Source organism: Prionailurus viverrinus, chromosome B2, assembly GCF_022837055.1.
Source record: "Prionailurus viverrinus isolate Anna chromosome B2, UM_Priviv_1.0, whole genome shotgun sequence".
In the NCBI taxonomy this organism is placed as follows: Eukaryota; Metazoa; Chordata; class Mammalia; order Carnivora; family Felidae; genus Prionailurus; species Prionailurus viverrinus.
Genome location: NC_062565.1, coordinates 1363495 through 1386260, shown reverse-complemented (window position 1 = coordinate 1386260; position 22766 = coordinate 1363495). Strand labels below are relative to the sequence as shown.

At 49.3% G+C, this 22766-nt stretch overlaps 1 long non-coding RNA gene and 1 other non-coding gene across 3 annotated transcripts; both read right to left on the bottom strand.

The window, feature by feature from the left end:
- Positions 1-14655: 14655 nt before the first annotated feature.
- LOC125165509 (uncharacterized) lies at positions 14656-16431 on the bottom strand. Of its 2 annotated transcripts, XR_007152139.1 has the most exons (4): positions 16414-16431; positions 15684-15748; positions 15349-15500; positions 14656-15208 (listed from the first exon to the last, which is right to left on the bottom strand). It is a non-coding gene; the product is annotated as an uncharacterized LOC125165509 (long non-coding RNA). The 2 variants fall into 2 exon arrangements; XR_007152138.1 differs by lacking the exon at positions 16414-16431 and having other exon boundaries at positions 14657-15208; positions 15684-15839.
- A 276-nt stretch (positions 16432-16707) lies between these two features.
- Positions 16708-16813, bottom strand: TRNAL-CAA (transfer RNA leucine (anticodon CAA)). Its single transcript has 2 exons — positions 16776-16813; positions 16708-16753 (listed from the first exon to the last, which is right to left on the bottom strand). It is a non-coding gene; the product is annotated as a tRNA-Leu (tRNA).
- Positions 16814-22766: the final 5953 nt, after the last annotated feature.

Genomic DNA, 22766 nt, shown 5'->3' with positions numbered 1-22766 from the left:
GTGTATGAGTTTGGAGGGTATCCAGACCATCTTTAGTTTCACCGCTGCGGGGGGCGCGTGCAGCCGAAGTCTAACACCAGGAGTTGTGCCGTCCGAAAACGCGGGGGTGAAACAAGGAGGCGGCTTTGCCTGGAAAACGAGTGAAAAGCTGCCTCAGTAAATTCATTTCAGCTTGAGTTTCATCGAAGAGAAAACCAGCGTCAGTGACGGCTGACTGACAACGCTCCCACGATGGACAACAACCAGCACCGAGGCTGTGACTTTCCACACTTATTGCAAACCGTGATCTCTCTGCAGACACAACGGGTCTGCATTTCAGGTGCAGAACACAAGTGATCTTCTCCTCGCGCCGGACAACAGACAAACGGAGGCATATCAAACATTTTAAGACTTTATTGAAGCACAACTGGATTGACTCAGGCGGCGCGAGGCCGGAGGCAGCCAGGAAGGCCCCCAGCAGCTGAGGAGGGCCGCGGACCAGAGCAGCAGCAAAGTGAGGAGGCACCGACGGGCTTACAGTCGGGTTCACTTACACGGCCGCCACGGCATCGGAGCCACGTCAGCCTCGTGGTGTGTGTCGTGTCCGTCTCTAATGGATTCGTCCCACTATGTGGCATTAAAAGCACTGCGTCACTTTTGGTAAAGAAGAGAGCACAGTTAAGCTTGCTTGTAACTTGACCTTAGTTTAAGGAACAAACCTTTGTCTCCCTGCGTTGGAAAGACGCCCCGTTCTTTACTTCAGTGTTTTCCAAAGGGACCAGAGGTGTAGCCTTTTGGGTGGAAAAATTCTTCCTCTGGACAACTGCCGGTACAACACACAATATGTGGCAGGTAAGATACCGTAACGTGAAGAATTTCTGGACCCCCCCCCCCACAAAACCTAAGTGGCACAGCCCAGTCACTGTGACAACCAAAACATGCCCTAAATAAACTTCCAAACAGACAAGAAGGTGGCAATGCTCTGAATGTTAGCACAGAGGCAGCCGATTTACTGCTTGAAGAAACAAAGTGTTTTGTTTCATGCGACTTGCTCTGCAGTTTCCTTTTAATTAAAAGTTGATTCCCTTTTGGAAGCGAGATTCATATTTCTTAGCTTCTTTAAAAATTTTTTTAAACGTTTATTCATTTTTTGAGACACAGAGAGAGACAGAGCATGAATGGGGGAAGGTCAGAGAGACAGGGAGACACAGAATCTGAAACAGGCTCCAGGCTCAGAGCTGTCAGCACAGAGCCCGACGCGGGGCTCGAACTCACAAAACACTAGATCATGACCTGAGCCAAAGTCAGACGCTCAACCGACTGAGCCACCCAGGAGCCCCTCTTAGCTTCTTTTAAAAGCAGCAGCCCGGGGAGCCTGGGTGGCTCAGTCACTGGAGCGTCCGTCCGACTTCAGCCCAGGTCATTTCTCACAGTGTGTGGGTCTGAGCCCCGTGGCAGGCTCTGTGCTGACAGCATGCAGCCTGCATGGGATTCTGTTTCTCCCTGTCCCTCTGCCCCTCCCCGACTCCCACTCTCTCAAAAATAAACATTAAAGGGGCGCCTGGGTGGCGCAGTCGGTTAAGCGTCCGACTTCAGCCAGGTCACGATCTCGCGGTCCGGGAGTTCGAGCCCCGCGTCGGGCTCTGGGCTGATGGCTCAGAGCCTGGAGCCTGTTTCCGATTCTGTGTCTCCCTCTCTCTCTGCCCCTCCCCCGTTCATGCTCTATCTCTCTCTGTCCCAAAAATAAATAAACGTTGAAAAAAAAAAATTTAAAAAAAAAAAAAAATAAAATAAACATTAAAAAATAAATAAATAAAAGAAGCGCAGTAAAGTGAAAAAAGTGAAAAAAGGCCATTTCACAAAGAAGTTGAGCACATTGACTGTATCTCCTGGAGAGAGGTAACCTTGAGAAATTCAACACCGTATCATAGTTTTATATAGAACAGAATAGTTACATTAACAAGTACTTTGCGCTTAATAAATCTGTTACAGTGGTAACAAATCGCCTGTGTGGGCAGGGTCATGATGCCCCCCCCCCCCCCCCCCGGGGGCCGGTACTGTGACGACTGTGAGGACGGAATGGCGCTCTCCAGACACCAGCTCACGAGGCACATGCATGCTCCTGTGTGTTTCACATGAGCAAATCCACGCCACGGAGAGGCCGCTGTGAACACGAAGAGAGTGGTAAAGCTTCCATGATTGTGAAAACCTTCTTAGACATGAGAACATGTCAGGGAGAGGAAAGGACGCAATTGAGGACATCGTATAAAACCTCAAGGGTCCCCTGTGACCGGCCTTCAGAGGCACGGAGGGCAAACACCAGGAACAGGGTCCCCTGTGACCGGCCTTCAGAGGCACCGAGGGCGAACACCAGGAACAGGGTCCCCTGTGACCGGCCTTCAGAGGCACCGAGGGCGAACACTAGGAACGTAATTGTGGAAGGCTTCAGGGAAGCTCTGGCCCCCACGCCAGTGGGTGCTTTTTCTTTCTCTGTTTGTCTTTTTTGGGGGGGTTGACGTTGATCGTGAATGGAGCATGTCTTTTTGTGTTTGCCACAAGCCCTACCTGTCACTACCAAGTCAGACACAGAACATCAATTGCCATCCTATCTCCAGCCTGCTTTGCTGGCTGACAAGACTCTAGCTTTTAATCATCTGACAAGACTCTAGCTTGGCCCTTACAATGCAATTCTTCTTTCAGGAAGCTCTGGGCCCAACGTGGGGCCTGAACTCACACCTGCAGATCAAGAGTCGCATGCTCTCCCGACTGAGCAGCGGGGCGCCCCCAGCTCAGCCCTTACTCAGCCTCTCTGGTGCTTCATCTCTGACTCTCCCCCCTCTTTCTAGTCACATTCAGAGACTTCCAGTTTCAGGAAAGCATCGCAACCCCCTTGACCGTACCTTTCCATATTTGTTTTCTCTGCTTTCTGAACTCTCATTCATCCTTCAGAAATTCAACTCATATCAGGATCAGAGCAGGGGTGAGGCAAGTGAGGCACTTAGGGTACACAATTTAAGGAGGGATTCACTCTCTGGTGCCCTGGTGTGTGTTTGTCCAACACCACCCAGCAGTTAGCTGAATCCTCACACGACCCGCCTGGTGGTGTAAGCAAAACATTAGAAAAGATTAAGAAATGTTACTCGATATTTCTAGAAACTCTCTTGGATTTTAGGATGCCACAATTATTTGTATTACACCTGAATAGTGGCTTGCACCAAGCCTGCACTGTTCCTTGCTGTGTACCTGAGCAAACAAGAAGATGCTCTGGGAGGGACGAGACACACAGGTAAGTATGCAGGTACAATGCAATATGGCGGGTGCTCTGACGAAGGGGAGGGTTAGAGCCCTTGAGGGATCTAACTCTGAGACAATCGACCGCAAAGCTCCATGAAGCACCGTCTGATTGGGCTGTCTTAAAACATGAGTACGGATGGTTAGACATGGGACGTAAGAACCTTCCAGATGGAACGTATGCGCAGAGTTACCAGGGCATTCTGGAAATGGTCCTTTGGGACAACAGATGTACAGACTGAGTAGGAAAGGGAAAGGCAACGAGGCTGGAAGAGGAGGCTGGACATGAAGAGTCTTGAGCCGTCGGCAGATGCTGAGGTGGTACAGGATATTGGCTCTGGGTTTTACGACCGTCGCTGTGGTGATGGTGTGGAAGATGGACCCCCACACAACAGGTGGATGGGGGTAGGGCTGGAGACAGGGAGACTGGTTCCAAGGCCACATGAACAATGTAGGAGGGCTCCAAGGAGGTGGTGATTCGAGATCGAAGGAGGCAGAGATGAGTGTAAACATTTGAAGGGAGTCAGGTAGAACTTACTGACCCACTGGCTACAAGGACCAGATGAGATTTACAAGCTCCCAGGAAGTGACTGTCCTGCTTCTAACCAGAGGACTGGTTTCCCTTTTATGTCTCTTGTCTCTTGCTGTGTTCTGGCAGCCCGTACCCCACTACCCTTCTCTTTACGTTGACTTGACTGGCTTGCAAATCTTACAGCTTAATCTTTCTTGCCTATATATTCACAAATAGCCCTAATGTTGCTTAAGCTCAAGTTTTGTACTTTGGCAGAGGTCAAAAGCTCAGTTTCACTAGGACGTTCCGTTTCCTTCTCCCTGTTCAAAACCCAGTGATCATATTTTCCCAAATCAGCCTCTTTTCTCAACTTTTCCTTTGGAGATGGAACTACCCCTTCCTGCACCTTATGGCTGGAAATCCTTGCTTTCAGTCTTTCCTAGGTTCAAACTCTTGGACATACACAAATCACAAAATGAGTAGGGTCAAAAGTAGACTTGTTTCTGTAACATGGGAAGATGAGACAGCTGTTGAGGAAGGCTGGGTCCCTGGGGCATCTCATCTCTGACAGCAACATGTACAGGAATCATGTTCAGAGACAAAGCTAGAGTGATCTCTGAGAACAGGAAGGGTGATTAAAGAGTAGGATAGTGATTTTGTGCTGTTATTACACTTGCCACTCTCCCAAAGCCTTGGTTAGCTACAGTGCATTTTCTTCAAAAATCTATCTTCCTTGAAGACGTCCCTGGCTCTAAGGGCTTTTTATCTACTTTTCTACACTAACAACCAATGTTCCCTGCCTCTAGTTCACATGCCAGAGTCTTCAGATAGCAGTGACCCCTACGAAGATGGCAACACTCTCTCTTCTCTACAGGAGCAAGTACCCTCACGCCTCTTCCCCCGCCAAGCCCTGAGGTCACTGTGCTGAACACAGCTCTTGTACAGGCATTTCTTGGGACTTTCCTGAGAGCCCAGAAGACCCAGAACATAAAACTCTCTCCTTTGACCTGGCTACTGTCAAAACAGGTTTAGAAACTGGAAATCTTACTCTTGGAAAAAATAATAAGACAGACTAATAAAAACTTATCAGCCCTTACAGTTTTCAGAGACAAACAAAAGAGTTAAATGATGTATATGACACTTAAAAAAGCTGTGGACAAATAATCTAACAGAAAAAATGGGCAAAAGAGCCAGATACACCTGCTACAAGAAGAGACATCCAAAGGGCCAGTAGATACATGAAAATGTGCTCATCCTCATTAGTCATCAAGAAAACATGTATGATAACTATAAAGAGATAATACTAGATACCCATGGGAGTGGCTAAAGGTAAAAAGATTGACAAAACCGAGTAGTGATAAGGCTGTAGAGAAAGTGGAACCATCTTCTGGTAATAGAACCATTTTGGAAGATTGTTCAACAAGTACTACTATAATCAGGGACCAGCCCTCCACCATCAGGTGCACAGCCAGAGCCGCATATACATGCACACCAAACGGATATTCCTAGTGGTAGTCTTTGCAATAGCTCCAAACTTGAAGTCACTGAAGATCTTAGATTCTTAACCCACTATTTGTTGACATATTTTTGCCACTCAACCATTTTGCTGATCTGTGACGAAAATTCATAGCTGGCATCCCATGCCAGTCTAACTGCAAATCAGGGCTAGGAGGGCAGGGACTCAGGCATGATCACCCTCTCCCGAAGCACAGGGTCTCAAACATTCAACAAAGTTGAACAGACATCTGTTGGACTGAACTGAGTTAAGGAAAGCCTCTGGGTTGGGAGCCTGGAGGACCAAGAACATCACTGACAGAAATAGAGAATTTGGAAAAAGGAGCTGGTTTAGATTAAAAGAGAGCTATTCTCTTGAATTGTGAGAAAATTAGGCAACTTTGCTTTCAACTGTCTTCCCCTGAAGCTTGTGTTTGGTTGTCAGGTTGGAAAAGGGTAAAGAAAGTAGCAATGTCAACAAACAGCAGAATGAAAGAGAGGGAGTACGTGAGCATGTAGTCAGCAAGAACATCAAAGCAGGATTCGTGATAATGCAAATAATTTGCCTGGACAAGAGACTGACTTGTTGATGTTTACACTGAGATTTTTTTAAATGTATTATTATTTACTACATGGTTATTGTAAGAACAATCGAGTGCATTTTTTTAAGTAGATTCTACACCGACATGGCGTGCAAACTCATGACCTCGAGATCAAGAGTCATGTGTTCTACCACCTGAGGGAGCCAGGCACCCCCACACTGGGATTATTTGTAATGTTTTTGGCTTTTGAGAGAGCTCAAGCGGGGGAGGGGGCAGAGGGAATGAGAGAATCTTAAGCAGGCTCCACACTCAGCACAGAGCCTGACGAGGGGCTCGATTCCATGACCCTGGGATCATAACCTGAGCCGAAATCAAGAGTCGGACGCTCAGCAGGGAATTGTTAATACACGACTTAACCCATTAAACTCTGCATTGTATGCCGCAGCTCTACTGAACAAAGATGAGGAACAGAACCAGTTGGAGCCCTGCAGCTGGCACATGCTTGCAGCTGAGGACACTCTCACTGCCTTCAGCTTGCTCCACAGGTACCCCCACCCCGGCCCCCCCGTTGCTGCCTCGTGTGGAGGAGCTCCTGGGTTGCATCTCAAAGGACTGGACTTGAACAGTGGAACCTGAAAGCAGTTAGGTATATGGGCTGCAGAGGGATCCCGTGGCCAAAACACAGGAAGGAGATCGCAGGGAATGAACTCCCAGGATGGGAGGCACCAGAAGCCTGATCCAATCCCAGGACACAATCCACCTAACCTCACACGAGGAGAAAGATCACCTGAACAGGCCTATAACTATTAAAGAAAGTGAATTGGGGCGCCTGGGTGGCTCAGTCGGTTAAGCGGCCAACTTCGGCTCAGGTTACAATCTCGCGGTCCATGGGTTCGAGCCCTGCGTCAGGCTCTGTGCTGACCGCTCAGAGCCTGGAGCCTGTTTCGGATTCTGTGTCTCCCTCTCTCTGACCCTCCCCCGTTCATGCTCTGTCTCTCTCTGTCTCAAAAATAAATAAACGTTTAAAAAAAATTAAAAAAAAAAAGAAAGTGAATCAATAATTAATAACCTTCCAAAAAGAAAGCACTAGGCCCAGACAGTTTCACTGGTGAATTCTAGCAAAAGTTTTAGGAATAAATGGTACCAATTCCCCATACTCTCCTCCAGAAGACAGAAGCAGAGGGGATACTTCCTAATTCATTCCAAGAGGCTAGCATCACCCTAATACCACAATCGGATGAAGACATTATAGAAAGGAAAACTACAATGTCTTTCGTGAACACAAATGCAAAAATTCTCAACAAAATACCAGCAAACCAAACCTATTAGCGTATAAAAAGAATTGTACACCATCACCAAATAGGCTTCCTTCCAGGCATACAAGGCTGGTCTAACATTTGAAGATGAATCAGTATAATTGATCACACCAACAGGCTAGAGAAGATGAACAGAAAAAGCATTTGAAAAAACCCAACACTCTTCCATGATAACCACTCTCAGCAAACTAGGAAGAGAAGGGAACTTTCTCAGGATGATAACTAATATTTTTAAACACCCTAGAGCTTCCATCTACCTAATGGTGAGAAGCTAGGAGCTTTCCCACTAAGATCGGGAAGAAGGCAAGGACGTCCCCTGGTAACATCCCCATTCGATGCCGTCCTAACTAATGCAACAAGACAAGAAAAGGACATTAAAGGTATAGAGGTTGGGAAGAAAGGAATAAAACTGTCTTTGTTCACAGAGGACATGCTAATCTATACACAAAGTCTCAGAAAGTCAAGAAAAAGAAATCTACTCCAGGAACTAAAAGGTGACTACAGATAGCAAGGTCGACAGATCGAGGTCCATAAACGAAGGTCACTTGCTTTCCTGTATATCAGCAACGAACCACTGGAATTTGAAATTAAAAACACAATACCATTTACATTGATGCCAAAATAATGAAATACTTCAGTATAAATCTAATACACTATGTGCAACATCTATATGAAGAAAACTACAAAACTTAGATTAAAAAAAAAATTACATGGGGCGTCTGGGTAGCTCAGTCCATTAAGCATCCCACTCTTGACTTCAGCTCAGGTCATGATCTCATAGTTCGTGGGCTCGAGGCCCACATCAGGCTCAGCACTGACAGTGGGAGGAGACTGCTTGGGATCCTCTCTCCCTCTCTCTCTGCCCTTCCCCCACTGGCACATGCTCGCTCTCCCTCTCTCTCTCTCTCTCTCTCTTTCTCAAAATAAATAAATAAACCTTAAAAAAATAAAATAAAAATAGGGGCACCTGGGTGGCTCAGTGGCTTAAGCATCTGACTTCAGCTCAGTCCATGATCTCATAGTTCATGGGTCCGAGCCCCACATGGGCTCTGTGCTGACAGCATGGGGCTTGGAGCCTGCTTAGGATTCTCTCTCTCTCTCTCTCTCTCTCTCTCTCTCTCTCTCTCTCTGCCCCTCCGCTGCTCTCTCTTTCAAAAAAAAAAAAACAAACCCAACAACAGCAAGAAACGCAAGCCACCATCCATGGCTGGTTTCTCTGTGTAGAAGTCCTAGTGAGGGTTTGTGTGACTGATCTTCTGGCTCCACACTCTGTCCCTCCTAACTGCACCGAATCTGAGCCTCTGTCCCTGCACACATTCTAGGCATTACTGGGCACCAGAACCCTCTATTCAGAAAGCTGAACTTGCAACGGAAAGGTTCATTTCTAGGCTGAAAAGGTCACTTTCTGTATTCCTTTTGGCAGCTAGGTATTTGCCCAAGCAACGCTGCACTCTGCGCCTGTCTTCGGAGGGCTTTGGTTAGAGTGAAGAATCTTGGAGGTTAGAGAAAAATCCCAGAAAACACTGGCAGGACAAGAACAAAACCTGAAGCTAGCAGCCCTGCATTTGTCTAGAGAAAACTGAAACCTGTTCACCCTGCAACTGCTGGGTAGATGCCTCCCCCAGAGCAGAGACGTGCCCCCGACACCCCCCCCCCCCCCCCGCGGGATAGCTCACATCTTCCCCCACCTGTTGGCCGGCCTCATGCAGTCCAGCTCCCGCTCCAGACCTTACAGTACAGTCACCGCCTCCTCTCCGCTCTCCGGGTGCTGTCCCCGCACCCAGGCCTGGAGCTCCGCGGGCAGGATGGTCAGGAACTGCTCCAGCACCAGCAGCTCCAGGATCTGCTCCTTGGTGTGTGTTTCTGGGCTCAGCCACTGGCGGCTCAGCTCGCGGAGCCGGCGCAGCGCCTCCCGGGGCCCAGGCGCCTCTTGGTAGCAAAACTGCCTGAATGAGGTTCCTTCCTTCCGATGCTGGATTCTCGTTTCCACACATGTTCATCCTTCACCTTCAGGGTCACAAGCCCCACGGGCTCCTCTGGAACTTGGGGTCAAAGCGCCAGCCGCGCTTGGCTTCATTTCATGCTCTGCTGCACTGAGACACCCCCACACAGGGCCCGTTACACTCTCCTTGAGAGATTTCCCTCGAGGTTCTTTCCAGCTGCGAGGAAGCAGGAAACGCTCCTAACGGGACGAGCTCGATGCCAGCCAGATACATGCTAACTCAGGAAACACCGCGGAAATAGTTAGAAAATAAATGCTAAAATTACTTGCATGCTACCAGAAACATTTCCAGAGGAGCTGTCCTAAGCAAAGAAAGCTTGTCAGAGACGAGGGACCACACGCTGGAGCTCCCCACACTGAGATTCTTGCTGTTCCTGCCCCCGGTGAACTAGCTGCCCTCCCTCTGTGACCCCCCAGGGATTTGCTCACCTGCGCTTTGGGACTGACCCTCTGCACGCCTACCTCCGTGTAGGGGCTGAGCTCCCCGTCTACGCAACAACAGCACAGGTACACCCTCAGGTTCTGACGCGCTCCTGCTGCCCAGCAGGGCCCTAGGCTCGCCCCGCAGCAGGAGCTGACCCGCGGGGCCCACCAGGAGCGTCGGGCTCGGCTGAGTTGGGGCTGCTGCCCTGCATCCCGGAGGCCGCGGGACGGATGGTGGGCTCAAGTGGACGCCCCAGGACAGGTGGGCGGGAGAGGGGTGAAGAGTGAGCGCGCGGAGGAGGGGGCCCTGGCTGTGATCGCCACCCCGGTTGTGACATTTACTGTTACAATGAGGGGAGAGGGGGGAGGTCAGCGCTGGGGCCCCTCCGGGTGCAGACGGCTTTGGTCCGGGGTCGGCCAGCCTGTGGCCACACCCGCGTCCGCGTTCCTGCAGGGTGTGCTGGAGGCGGGCAGTTCTCTTCCCCGACGGGGACCGTGTGGGGAGGGTCGAGGGGACCCGGGCCCAGGCCCTCCCCCTCCCCCCACGTCCGTGACGTCACAGCCCCACAGGCTGGGAGCTCAGAAGACAGATGATCAGTAATTCCAAGTAACTCCGGGCCTCGACACGGGGGAAACAGGAAGGTCTCGGGTTCACGCGTCTTCCGTGCGACACAACCGATACACTCGGGAGCCCCATGGAGGGGGTGGCCTGCCTGGAGCGGGGGGAGGGGGGGGCGGGCAGACGGCGGCCCGCCTGGAGGAGGAGGGGGTGGCCTGCCTGGAGCAGAGGGGGAGCGGCCCGCCTGGAGGACCGGGTGTGGCCTGCCTGGAAGGTAGGGGGGCAGCCTGCCTGGAGGAGGAGAGGATGGCCTGCCTAGAGCAGGGGAGAGCAGCTCGCCTGGAAGAGGAGGGGGTGCCTGCCTGGAGGAGGGGGAAAGACGGCCTGGAGCAGGGCGGAGGGGCCAACGGGAGGGGTGGGGGAGATGGCCTGGAGAAGTGGGGGGGAAAGGTCTTCCTGGAGGGTAGGGGGGCGGCCTGCCTGGAGGAGGGGGCGGTGGCCCGCCTGGACGCGACTTTCGGAGCGGAAAGGCGTGCCGGCGAGGCCCCAATCCGGCCTCTGCACCGCTCCGGCCGCCCCCTCCCCGCAGGCTCCCCTCCCCCCCTCCCCGCAGGCTCCCCTCCCCTCCAGCCGGCAGAGCCCCTCCCACCGGAAGCCGGGCCTCGCGCCGCGGAGCCGGAAGTAAATATCAGCGGCCCCCGGGTCTGGCCGAGGTGGGTCCTAGAGCAGCCGGCAAGGGGAAACCTAGAGGTTCGGCGGCCTCTCTAGGACGCGGGCGGCCTCCCGCTCTCGTTGGTGCCGTAGTCTGCGTTTGCTGCGCCCAGAGCGCCCCCAGGCCTCGCAGCTGTCAACCGTGCGCCCGTCCTTCCAGGGTTGTTTGCTTCTCCCACCAACACGGCCCAGAGCGCCTGCAGACCCCCTTCTTTGTGCTGGGAAGAGGCATGCACCCTGATGCTGGAAATAAGGCAGGAAGCTGGGAGAACCTTAGCTTGTTGCCAGAAATCTCCAGTTGTGCCCAGACGCCGTGCTGTCCCAGCCCCACGATGGGCGGGTTCTGCAGCCTGACACCTTGATGGTCTATCTCGTATTCCACACCCTCTCCAGGCTCGCGTGGGCTCTGAAACCTGAACAAATGTTCATTGCTTCCCCTAGCGACCAGTACATGAATCAATGGATGACACGCCCAGAAAACGCTCGTGTAGAATTTTGACGCTTGTAAGGGAGGAAAACACAATTTTCCCTCGACCCTTCTAACTTCTTGGCTGGCGTCCCGGTAACAAAAGACAGATTAAGGAGGGGGAAACACAAGTTTATTAATGTGTATATCTCACGTACACGTGGGAGAGACCTAGGGAAAAATGAGTGACTCTCAGAGGTGGCTGAGAATTCAGGCAGCTAAAGACAGAACAAAGAGCGTGCAAGGGAGACCAGGTGTGGGAGCTAACCAGGAAAGGTATGAACAGGAGTAAGGTTTGTTAGTGCCTTCTTGTTTCTTGTGACTCGGGGTCGACCTTCTCTTCCTCACAGAGAGCAAGACATCCTTACAAAAGGTTAACTTGTACTCTTTTCTGGGCTTCTCTTGTGTCTATTTCTCAAAGAAATCCTTATGCCAAAAAAAGTATATTTTGCTGCCGTTCAAACTCATGCTTTATTCTGATCCCTTTCCTGATGATAATCTCTTGATCTGAAAGGAAGGAATACCCATCTTATACCCATTCCTTTCATAACATGTAAGGACATCTTCCTTGAGCTGTCCAGATCAAACTCTGCTAACACGTTTCTCCAGCTCAGGAACTACATATTTATTTTATTTCTAATTCCACTCTCAGATTCTTTCAACTGATAACAGACTATAGACATAGATGACCCCACTCAGCCCCAGCATGGAGACTGAGCTCCTCAGTATTGCAAAGTCCAGACTACAAAATTAAGCTTTCTGGGGGCACCTGGCTGGCTTGGTAAGTAGAGAGTGGGACTCTTGATCTCGGGGTTGTGAGTTTGAGCCCCACAGTGGGTGTAGGGTCCCTGCTAATCTCCCCAACTTTTCCCCCCACCACATCCTTGCAGCAAACACTTCACAAATACCATTTTGAAGTACTTTGGGTCCCTCTGGGCCTTTGTACATGTTGTTCCCTCTGCTAAAATCGGACTCCCCGAGATCATTTTCAGGCTTTCCCTGCCTTATACTGAGGTCTTCACTTAGCACTTCAAGAAAGCTTTCTCTTCGAGCTCCTCCATCACTCATCACACTGTAGTACAACTGCATCCTGGGTTCCTTGTCTCAAGGAGTTTATCTTACGTTTTCTCAAGGAGTCACATTAACATTGGGAGGAGGGGGCTCTTTGGAGGTTTCTGAAGAAAAGACATTTAACAGGCATTCCCTGTGTCCTACCTCGTAGATTAAATGCCATTTTACTTTGCAAATGGAGGGGTATGACAAGTGGGAGATTCTTTAAGTTTTGTGAAAGCTTTTCTGAGAATAATTCTCATTCCGTGCAAGAATCAGAAACTGGAACATCACAGGGAGTAGAGTAGACCCAGGCATATAAGACGGATTCTGGATAAGAAACCACATCCTCCTCCATACCCATTCCTTTGCAAGGAATTTTGAATCTCCTTTCTTTTATTTAATCTGCTCTTTGTTTTTCTTGTTGGGGAAGATAGTTTTGAGGAGGTGAAGTGTGCAAGAGGACATCCAGGATTCCAGAGTTAACAGGGGTCTGGCAGAAAAAGGAAGGGGACAGGAGGGAAGGAGTCGAGAAACAAGTTTCATGGAGGAAATTGTTAGCTCAAGTTCATCTAGTGTGGAGTTAATACTTCAAGCGCCTGGGTGGCTCTGTCAGTTGAGCTTCCTACTTAGGCTTAGTCATGATTTCATGGTTTGTGGGTTCGAGCCCTGAGTTGGGCTCTGCTCTGACAGTGCGGGGCCTGCTCGGGATTCTCTCTCTCCCTCTGCCCCTCCCTGATTCATGCTTTCTCTCTCTCAAAAATTAACTAAGTAATTAAAAAAGACTTCAAACCTTGAATGATTGAATTAGATGAAAGTCCTAGGCATTTCGTCTCCTGTTCTTTTCTTTCTTGTTTTCACGGTTAGAGTAGGCAGTAGGTTAGGCTCTAACAGGGTGCCTGGAGGCCAGCCAAGGGGTAGTGGTGCCCAGCTGTGGGGAAGTCCAAGACTGGTCTGGCAGCACCCCACAACAAATCCACAAGAAGCCAGATCAAACCAGACGCACCCAAGACAAAGGAGGCTACAAACCCTGACCGACTAAGGGAGAACAGGTGGGGAAAGCTGCCCCCAAACCCCCTCCCCCAGTAATAAATACTCCACCCCCCAGCCAACAACTGTCAGTAAGAGATCAAAACCCCAACCTGAGGCATATGGCTTTCCTTGAGCTCACCCACTCTGACATCTTGAGGGTGTGCTCAGTTTAATAAACATTCCTACTTGCATCGTTCAACCATTGTGTCTGGTCTGTCCTTAAATTATTTGTTGCGACAAGACTCGGATCCTCCAGCAACATCCCTGGGACCAGCTGGGCAGAGGCCTCTGGGCTTGGGGTCTCCCTAGGGCACCTGACAACATGGCTACCTTGTGTAAATGGAAACAAAGCTACCTGAAAAACATATATAAAGCACTTGCATGTAAAATAATGTAAATTTTGTAGAATTGCTCAGTAAACATCTATTACTGCATACAAAAAAGAAGGACATTGGGGTGCCTGGCTGGCTCGGTTGGTAGAACATGAGATTCTTGATCTTGGGGTTGTAAAATTCAAGCCCCAAAATGGATATAGAGATTCCTTAAACATAAAATCTTAAAAATAATTACATTGGTTGTCTACAGAATTATTGCAGATTGGAGGTGCTTGCTGAGATGTGGTGAATAAATGCCTATTTCCACTTTAATAAATGCAGCTGTAAAACCCAATTCCACGTGAGTGTACTAGCCAGCTAAGGAAGGATGTGTTCTATTTTGAAAGGAGTTTGAAATGGACGAGACAAAGTTTCCAAGATACTTGAGTAGAACTCCTGTCTTAGAAAGGCTCCTGTAGCAAAATGTCACAAACCAGGTGGTCTGTCTAACCAAAGTTTGTATCTTCTGGTTCCAGAAGGTGTAAAGTCCCACATCAGGGTGGTCCGAGAGGCTGGGTTCTGGTGAGGGCCCCTTCCTGTGTTTGGAAGGCCGCCTTTCCATTGTGTCCACACATGGCTGAAGAGCACAGTGAGGAAGCAGGTTTCTCAGGATTCTTTACCAAGACCCTAATCCCATTCTGGAGGATTCTACCCTTATGACATCTTAATCCTAATTACTTCCACAGATCCCACCTCCTAATGCCAGGAGGTAGGGTTTCAACATATGGATTTTGGAGGGGCACAAACATTCAGTCCATAACAGAGATTGTCATATATTTGCAGCTACCTTACAACTCTTCCAGTTGTAGCAAACTGCTAACAGTGCAAATGATTTTCATTCACAGAAATGCAAATGAATCGTGTCCAGTGGAATGCAGGAGATCATTGCCCTAGAAATTGACAGGTAAAAAAAAGTAAATCTATTCATAAATTTACTTCAGCATTCCAGATTGCTTATAAATATGTAGTACTTCAAATTTTCTTACTGGTTGTTACACTGACACATACTCATTTTTATTTGTATGAGAGTTACAATTTTACCTTCTTTTAAGTACACAATCTTTTAACAATTTGGAAACAGGGGGTATACACCAAAGGCAGAAACAAAATACCAACTTGTGGCTGGCAAATGTAGACTAAAGAGCATGGTTTAGATCTGAAACTAGAAGGGCTTTCTCTACTCCTTCTTCTCATGTCTACACCTGGAACCCAGTAGACACACTCACCCAGCAGCTCTGTGAAGGTGCACGTAATCATACTAAAATCAAACTTAAGATCCAATATACTAGGCATATAAAAAGTCATTTATGAGAACAGCATCATTTTTTTTCCTTCTAGAGATTTCCAGCTACTATCTCCTCCCCCTCACATTATCTTCCCGTTCTTTTCTAAGTCACCCAGTTTTCTGTCAGAAATTACAAATTCTTCCAAAGTCTTTAGAAATCCATTTGTCTCCTCCTGCAAAAAATAATTTTATGAGGGCAGTGGTTATACGTGCGTAAGATACATGATGTGCTGTATGTGTACGTATTTAATCAGGAGACACCTTGCCAGAATTAGTTTCATCCCCCCCCCCTTAAGCTTTTATGTTTCATTACCTATTTCTCTTGACCACAGTTAATTTCATACTGCAGGGAGTGAGCCTGTCTTGTAGTACTTGAACCATGTGGTTCCCGCTATCTGCATTCAGAACATGGCCCTCCAAATGGGAACGCTGGATCCTGTCCATGATGAACATGTCCTGGGAATCCTATTGTTGCACAAAAACAGCTTTCTTTACACCTGCACCGCCTCTCGCATTTTGACTGATGAGCATAAAATCAATAATGTGATGAGTCATCAGTGGTCACAATGACAGGAACACACATGGCCATTCAGACATGAATCCTCTAGCCCTGGCATTAAACATTTAACCTCAACATTCAGGACTTACTTCTTATCCTGAGTGATATGGCAAGGCTGGAATGTGTTCCCGAGGCAAAACCAAAAGTCATTTAACTGTAATAGAAGCACAAGGGCAGAAATTAATTTTATTATTTCTAAATTATCTTCTGTCCTACCCCACCCTACTCTACCCTATCCTATCGCACTCTACCTAACCCTACCCTACCCCACTCCACCCCACCCTACCCTACCAACCCTACCCTATGCTAGCCTATCCTAGCCCCACCCATCCTATCCCACCCTGTCCCATCCTATGTTGTATTTTCACTGGCCCAACCAGGGCTGCATCCCCTGGCACACAGTAGGCATTCATTAAACACTTGTTGGATGGACGGTAGAGGCAGCAGGACGGGTCGTGTCACGCAGAGACCCGCAGCACCGCGATCGTGAGCGGGCGGACTTCACACGCAGTCCGTGAAGTGGGACTCGGGAGTGTGCGCGGTGACCGCGTTTCCGCGGGAACACAGGTGCAGGCACGCGTGCAAGTACGGACAGAGTGGGGATGCAGGAGCGCGGTGTGGCTGCCGCGGCGCCCAGGGCACCTAGGGCACACAGCCCTGACCGCGGGCGCACGCGTCGTCCACCCGTGAGACTAGCTCCACGACTGGAAAGCGCAGGGCAGCACGAAGCACCCGTGTACGGCTGCACGGGCGGCAGTCCGCGGGCCTCGCGCGCCGGGCAGCGCCAGGTGTGGACCGGGTAAGAGGACACACACCCACCATCACGGCCCTCCTCCCGGCGCCGCAGCGCCGGCAGCTACGCGGACCAAATCTCGCGGTTTCCCAATCTATCGCGATGTCTCAGCGGCTCCAACGTCTGGCGATCTCCGCTCCCAAATCACTCGGCTTTCAAGAAGTATCGCGATACTTTCGCCTTCGCTATTTTCGGTGTTTTAACGGCCTCTGTGAGAAAATTTTAAGTCCATTTTTAATACTAAAGGTCTCTGAGAGCTCCATGCATAATTCTCAAGTCGATGCCGTTGCGTAGAAAATTGCAGGAGGAGAAAAAGGATGTGTCAGAAGTGGGATTCGAACCCACGCCTCCATTCGGAGACCAGAATCCCCAGCGCGGGGAAGCGGAGCTTGAGTCTGGCGCCTTAGACCACTCGGCCATCCTGACACCCTGCGGAAGGGGAGAGATTTTCTACTGAAGTAGATGTCCAGGCCGGGCGCTTCTGTGACGCACACGCTTGTGCCGGAGGCGGCGCTGACGTCAGAGGTGCCCGCAGCAGCTGGAAGAGCAGAGAGCCACCTGTGGCCGGGAGAGGAAGCCGGCGGGAGGAGAGGAGCTGTTCTTGTAAACGCGGCTGGGGCGCCGGCCGGCCGGAGCGCGGGCGTCCCGAGCCCCCGGCCCGGTCCCAGCCTCCGGGCGCGCTGCTGGTTTTCTTTTCAGGAGAGGGAGGAACAACAACCAACGTACAAAACACCTCAGTTCCGTGGCGCGGCCTCTTCCTCCCCAATAGTGCTCGCACGCGCCGGGGAGTTTGTTGGGCTCCGAAAGTGCCTGCGCCCACCTGCGCAGGTGCGGGTGCCTGTGCGGGTGTAGGTGTAAGTACCTGTGCGGGTGAGGGTGCAGGTGCGGGTGCGGGTGCCTGTGTGGGTGCAGGTGTAAGTAACAGTGCGGATGTCTGTGCAGGTGAGAGTGTTGGTGCGGATGCCTGTGCGGGTGCAGGTGCGGGTGCCTGTACGGGTGCAGATGAGAGTGTTGGTTCGGGAGCCGGTGCAGGTGTGGGTGACAGTGTGGGTGCAGGAGCCCCTCCCCGCCCTCGGGCTGCTCCCGGATGCTGGGATCTGAGCCCCACGCGTCTGCTGCCAGGTGGGGGACAACAGCGCCACGCCTCCGCACGCAGGCTTTCACGCTTTCTCCGCTTTGCTCGGAGTAATCTGAGCTCCGGGCCTGGACCACAAGCTCGAAAACCCTTTCCAGCAGCTGGACTGAGAGACCCTGGGGGTGTGGTAAACTGTGCGGAGAAACCCTGGCAGGCCCGATGAGGGTCCAGGACGGTGCCCGAGTGCAAAGTAGGGGCCCAATAAATGGATCTGACCCTTGTTTCTGCAGCTCCGCTTCGGGCTAAGCTCAGGGAGTAGGGACAGATTTGAGAGTGTTCAGTACATTTTGTCCCGATGGGTTATTTTCTGTATTAACCCACAAACGTTTTCTTTCTGGGAGGCACAGGTTACTCTTTCTTCACGAAGAAGAACTAATTTGAGGTTTAATAGGCCCTGTTTTAGATTCCCAGACTCTCTTGGTTTCACACCTGTTTTTGACAGTGAAAGAGAACATGGGAGTGAGAAGCACATGGTTTCCTAATTTCCCTCTCTGCAAGGTGTGAGGTTTGCTGTACTTTAAGAAGCTGTAGTTCCGTGGGAAGGAAGTCATCCCACAAGTGATTCTAGACGTGCTAGGCGTGGCAGTTGTAACCTCTTAAAAAGCTGGGATTGTTACTGGTTTCCTAATTGCAAGGTACTGCAGATACCCCACGTCAAACCGGTGCTGTCCAACGTTGGGTTATTTCTAATTTTTCACTCTCGTCAGCAAACGCTTCAAGGAACATTCCTGTGTAGATGAATATTTTCAAATATCCATAATTATTTCCTTACATTTCTAGAAGTGGAGTCCCTAGATTAAAGTTTATCCAGTCTTAAAAAGTTTTTGATACATGCTGTCCAGCCGCCACCAGAAAATTTGAAGCCATCTGGATACCGCAAACCTGGCCAACAAAGGGTTGATTAAACAACAAAACATTTTAACGGGTGAAAGGTGACAGGACATCATTCTGCAACTCTGAGTGAGGTTCAAGGTTCATGTTTGAAGGGTTCTCACATTGCTTAACAAACTGAAGTGTTCATCTCTCCGTATTGATTTGCAAAACTCACTATAAGAAACATAAACCCTTGTGACAGTTTCTATTTATCAAGAACCCAGGCAGAAATTCCTATCTTTCACTATATTTTACCTTTTAATCTCATTAAGTCCCTTAAACATTCAGCCAATTTTCATAGAAACTATGAGTCATACAATTAACAGGGTTCCCTTATTAATCTTTAAAAATCGAACTCTGGTCCATATTTAAGGTCCTTTTTAATCAGGCTATACATTTACTTTTATTTCTGGTCACTTTTGTCCCATCCTTATCTCTCTTCCTTTTATGGCATGTTAAACTGCTACCTTGATTTTGGTTTTTAAATGGCTTGAAGTCCTTTCTGGAATAAGGTAAGGTATAATTAAACATGTAACTATTTTTACTATTTACTAATAATTATCATGCAATAGGACTCCCCCATCCTAAATATTTATTTTTTTATTTTTAAAATATTTTTTAACGTTTATTTATTATTGAGAGACAGACACAGAGCATGAGCAGCTGAGGGGCGGAGAGATGGAGAGATGCAGAATCTGAAGCAGGCTCCAGGCTCCGAGCTGTCAGCACAGAGCCTGATATGGGGCTCGAACTCACAAACCAAGAGATCATGACCTGAGCCGAAGTGGGATGCTTAACTGACTGAGCCACCCAGGTGCCCCCTTAAATTTTAATGGAAACATCTTCCACAAGAGGGACTTTGAAAGACCTGAAAATTTTAAAGGGTGGAGGGAACTAAAAAGAAAAGCTGATGGTGGTGGTCTACACCAATTTGAAAAACGGAATTTAATCCCCATCCTCAAAATGAGTGTTTTATGTGACGCTGGTAAACACATCTGATTCTCGGATTATCATGTCCGAGAATTACTTTAAAGTAACAGGCATGGGAGTAGGAATGCAGAAGAGGCTATATTGGAAATGGGATTGGCCGTAAATTGATAGTTGTTGAAGCTAGGAGGTACCATGGGGAGTTCAGTGTGTATTTTCCTCACTTTTTGTGTGTGCTTAAAGGTTTCCATAGTGAAGAGTTCAATATGGGGGGTGGGGATGAGAATCACCTATAACCTCATTAAAAGCATCTGTTAATACTTTGGCATATTTTGCTCCAGTTTTGGTTTTTTTTTTAATGTGTAGGTTGAAAAATGTGAAATCTCTACCCTAAAATAAATTATCTTCTTTTTCTATTACATTCTTGTTGTGAATCCCAAACCCCAAAGTGGGTTTGGCTGTTGTTCCCCCACTATTATCCAGACAAATCCTGTGTGTTCTGAATGAGGAATCAGGGAGAGAGGAGTATACCTCAAAAAGTTACCTTCACATGCCTTGGCTACACTTCAGACTTCCAATGTAAAATTAAGCCAGCAAATAAGCCGCTTTTCTCTTCAATGGAGAACAAGGAAATGTAACTGGGCCAATACCATTATAGTTTGCGGTTTGAAATCCAGCTACTCCATGAACACCCTAGCAAAGGTCCCCAGTAACCTACACTGGCTTGGCTTCCTTGCTGTTCCTCACCGAGGCCGCGTGGAGGGGGGACTCCTGGGCTGAAGGAGGCGCACAGGTTTAGTGATCTGATTGCATGGTCAGGTAGAATTGTATTGCAGCCCTCAGCTAGTGAATACCAGCCTGTCCACCTCCAGAAAAGGGGCCACTAGGAAGTGGAGCCCTAGGATTTCAGCCACCTCGGACCCCACGGCTGCACAGGAGGTCTGCAGCGCTCGGTCCCCTCGCCCACAAATCAGCTTTTGTTGCTTTCTACTTCTTTCTCGTGTTATTTTTTCTCCTCTTAACTGACTTTATTACAGAAGCCACGTTCTCTTGTATCTTCCTGGGGAGTCCAGTTCAGCCGGGGTACCCAACACTGGGTGATTGTGCCCTTTGAATCAAAGAATCTTTGTCCTTCATTTGTGAAGAGGCAATGCACCCACCATTAGTACACGAAGAAAGAACCTTTTCAGGTTTTTTCTTTGCTGGGAAGAGATGTGTGATTTCCGTCGCGTCTTGGGTTTGGACCACAGATAACTGCCCTGACAAGTGGCTCATTTACTGTGAGGACAGAGATTTGCTTTCAATTTCATGGCTCCTTTAAGTGTTAGGCAGTAATCACCCCAAGTATTTCTCATCTTCTCAACTGCACATCCTGGAGGGCAGGGGGCCAGGCACACTTTCCTTTTATTCTCCAAACTGGGCTCTTGCAGGACCGTCTGCTCTTGGGGAAGATGCTCTTCTCGGCCTGCCAGGCCAGGATCACAGAACCTTAGAGGAGCACCTGGGGGGCTCGGCTGGTAGAGCGACTGACACTTGATTTCTGATGGGGTCATGATCCCAGGGTCGTGGGATCAAGCCCCATGTTGGGCTCTGTGCGGAGTGCGGAGCCTGCTTGACTCTCTCCCTCTGCCCCCTCTCCTGCTCGCATGCTCTCTCCCTCATTCTCGCTCAAATAAATATACAGTAAATATATATATATATATATATATATATATTTTTTTTAAAGAAAAAAGCAGCAGCTGAAGGCAGACACAGTAACACCCTGGAGCAGCAAAAGCTCTAAAGACTGGGCTGTTGGAATCCTAATGTGTAGTTAACTTGGGATGTTCTGAGGAAAGAACCAGATAGGAGCCAAAAGGATGCTACCGGGCCCCAAATCCTGATTCACTGAATTGAAGCTTTGCTCACCTTTCTGCAGATGAGTACATTTAGACTCATCTGCAGATTCATTCAACCTTATCCAAAATGGCAGGATTGTTGTTGTTGTTTAAGTAAAAATTTAAGTAATTTTTAAATACGTATGAACCCACCACAAGGAACGGAAGGTAACCAATAACACATATCAACCTAAGCCTCCACCTCTGTGGCATCCTCCCATGGTCCTTTTGTTCACATTACAAGATGGGAATCAATCGTAAGGTATCTGGTCTTCAGACACTCCTCACCCAGCATGGTTAGGATCGTTGACTCTTGGGACACATCTACATTCACATGGGAAGTAGCTTTGTTGAATCTGACAGACTTAGCACTGCTCTGGCTGCTGCTGCTAACAAAAACGCATCACGACGCTGCTCCTGGAGCTCTGGGTCTACTGGGGACCAATGAGACCCACTGCGAGCCCCTCAGACAGCCCCAGCACTGGCTGTGAGGACCACAGTCCACCCCAGATACACCCTTTCTTGGATACCCACAAGGTGCCCTCTTTGCGGGCCTGTATTCCTCCTCCCTGCCCCAGTGGACTAAATTAAGTGACACTGGAATGCAATTTTGATGGGGACCCCACCCAGCTTCCCAGCTGCAGACCCTTCCTGCTGAAGGCAGGTGCCCCGGGTCAACGGACCAGCGCCATTAAGGCCTCTGTTCATCGCTCTGTTTCCCACTCGGGAAAGCAGAATCCACATGTGTGGAGGGCTGCGATCAGGTGTGTGCGGTCGAGCATTCCATCTTAGTGTGAGTCCCGGTTCCACGGCTTCCCAGCTGTGTCTGGGGTAAGCCATTCACCCCGTGCCTCGGTTTCTGCATCTGTACAGTAAGGGCAATAGTACCCACTTTGTAGGGTTGTTAGGAACATTCAAGAACTATCTGTGCATTGGTCTGTCTAGTTCGTGGTGCTCCACATACATACCCTACACCCTCATCGAAGCCCCTCTCTGTAGGCCCTAGTTATATGATTTCCCAAACAACGGTGGGAACAGGACTGAGTACAGACCATAAGGTCTTGTCTTCTCGAGGCCGTGTCCAGAAGCAGAAATGACCCAAATCCCTGGAACAAAGCTATTCTCTCAGCCAGATCTTTCCTCCTCAGTACGTGGTGACCTTTGTACCCCCAAGGGCTTAGGTTGGTGGTTCTGGGCCGGGAAGCAAGTTCTGGGCCCTCTGATCTATGCCAAGCATTGCTGCATTATCCCACCGCCAGCTATAAAAAGGACTTGGGAAGGACACCTGGGTGGCTCAGTCAGTTAAGCGTCCGACTCTTGGTATTGGCTTGGGTCATGATCTCATGGTTCGTGAACTCAAGCCCCGCATTGGGCTCTGCACTGACAGTGCAGAGCCCACTTGAGAGTGTCTCTCCTCTCTGCCCCTCCCCTGCTTACATTCTCTTTCAAAATAAATAAACTTAAAAGAGAAGGACTTGAGAACCCTTTCCTGGTGAACTTACAAGACAGTGAACAGCTGACACTGCTCTCTCGGCACCGTTAGGAAGCAGGGACGTGGCACCCAAAC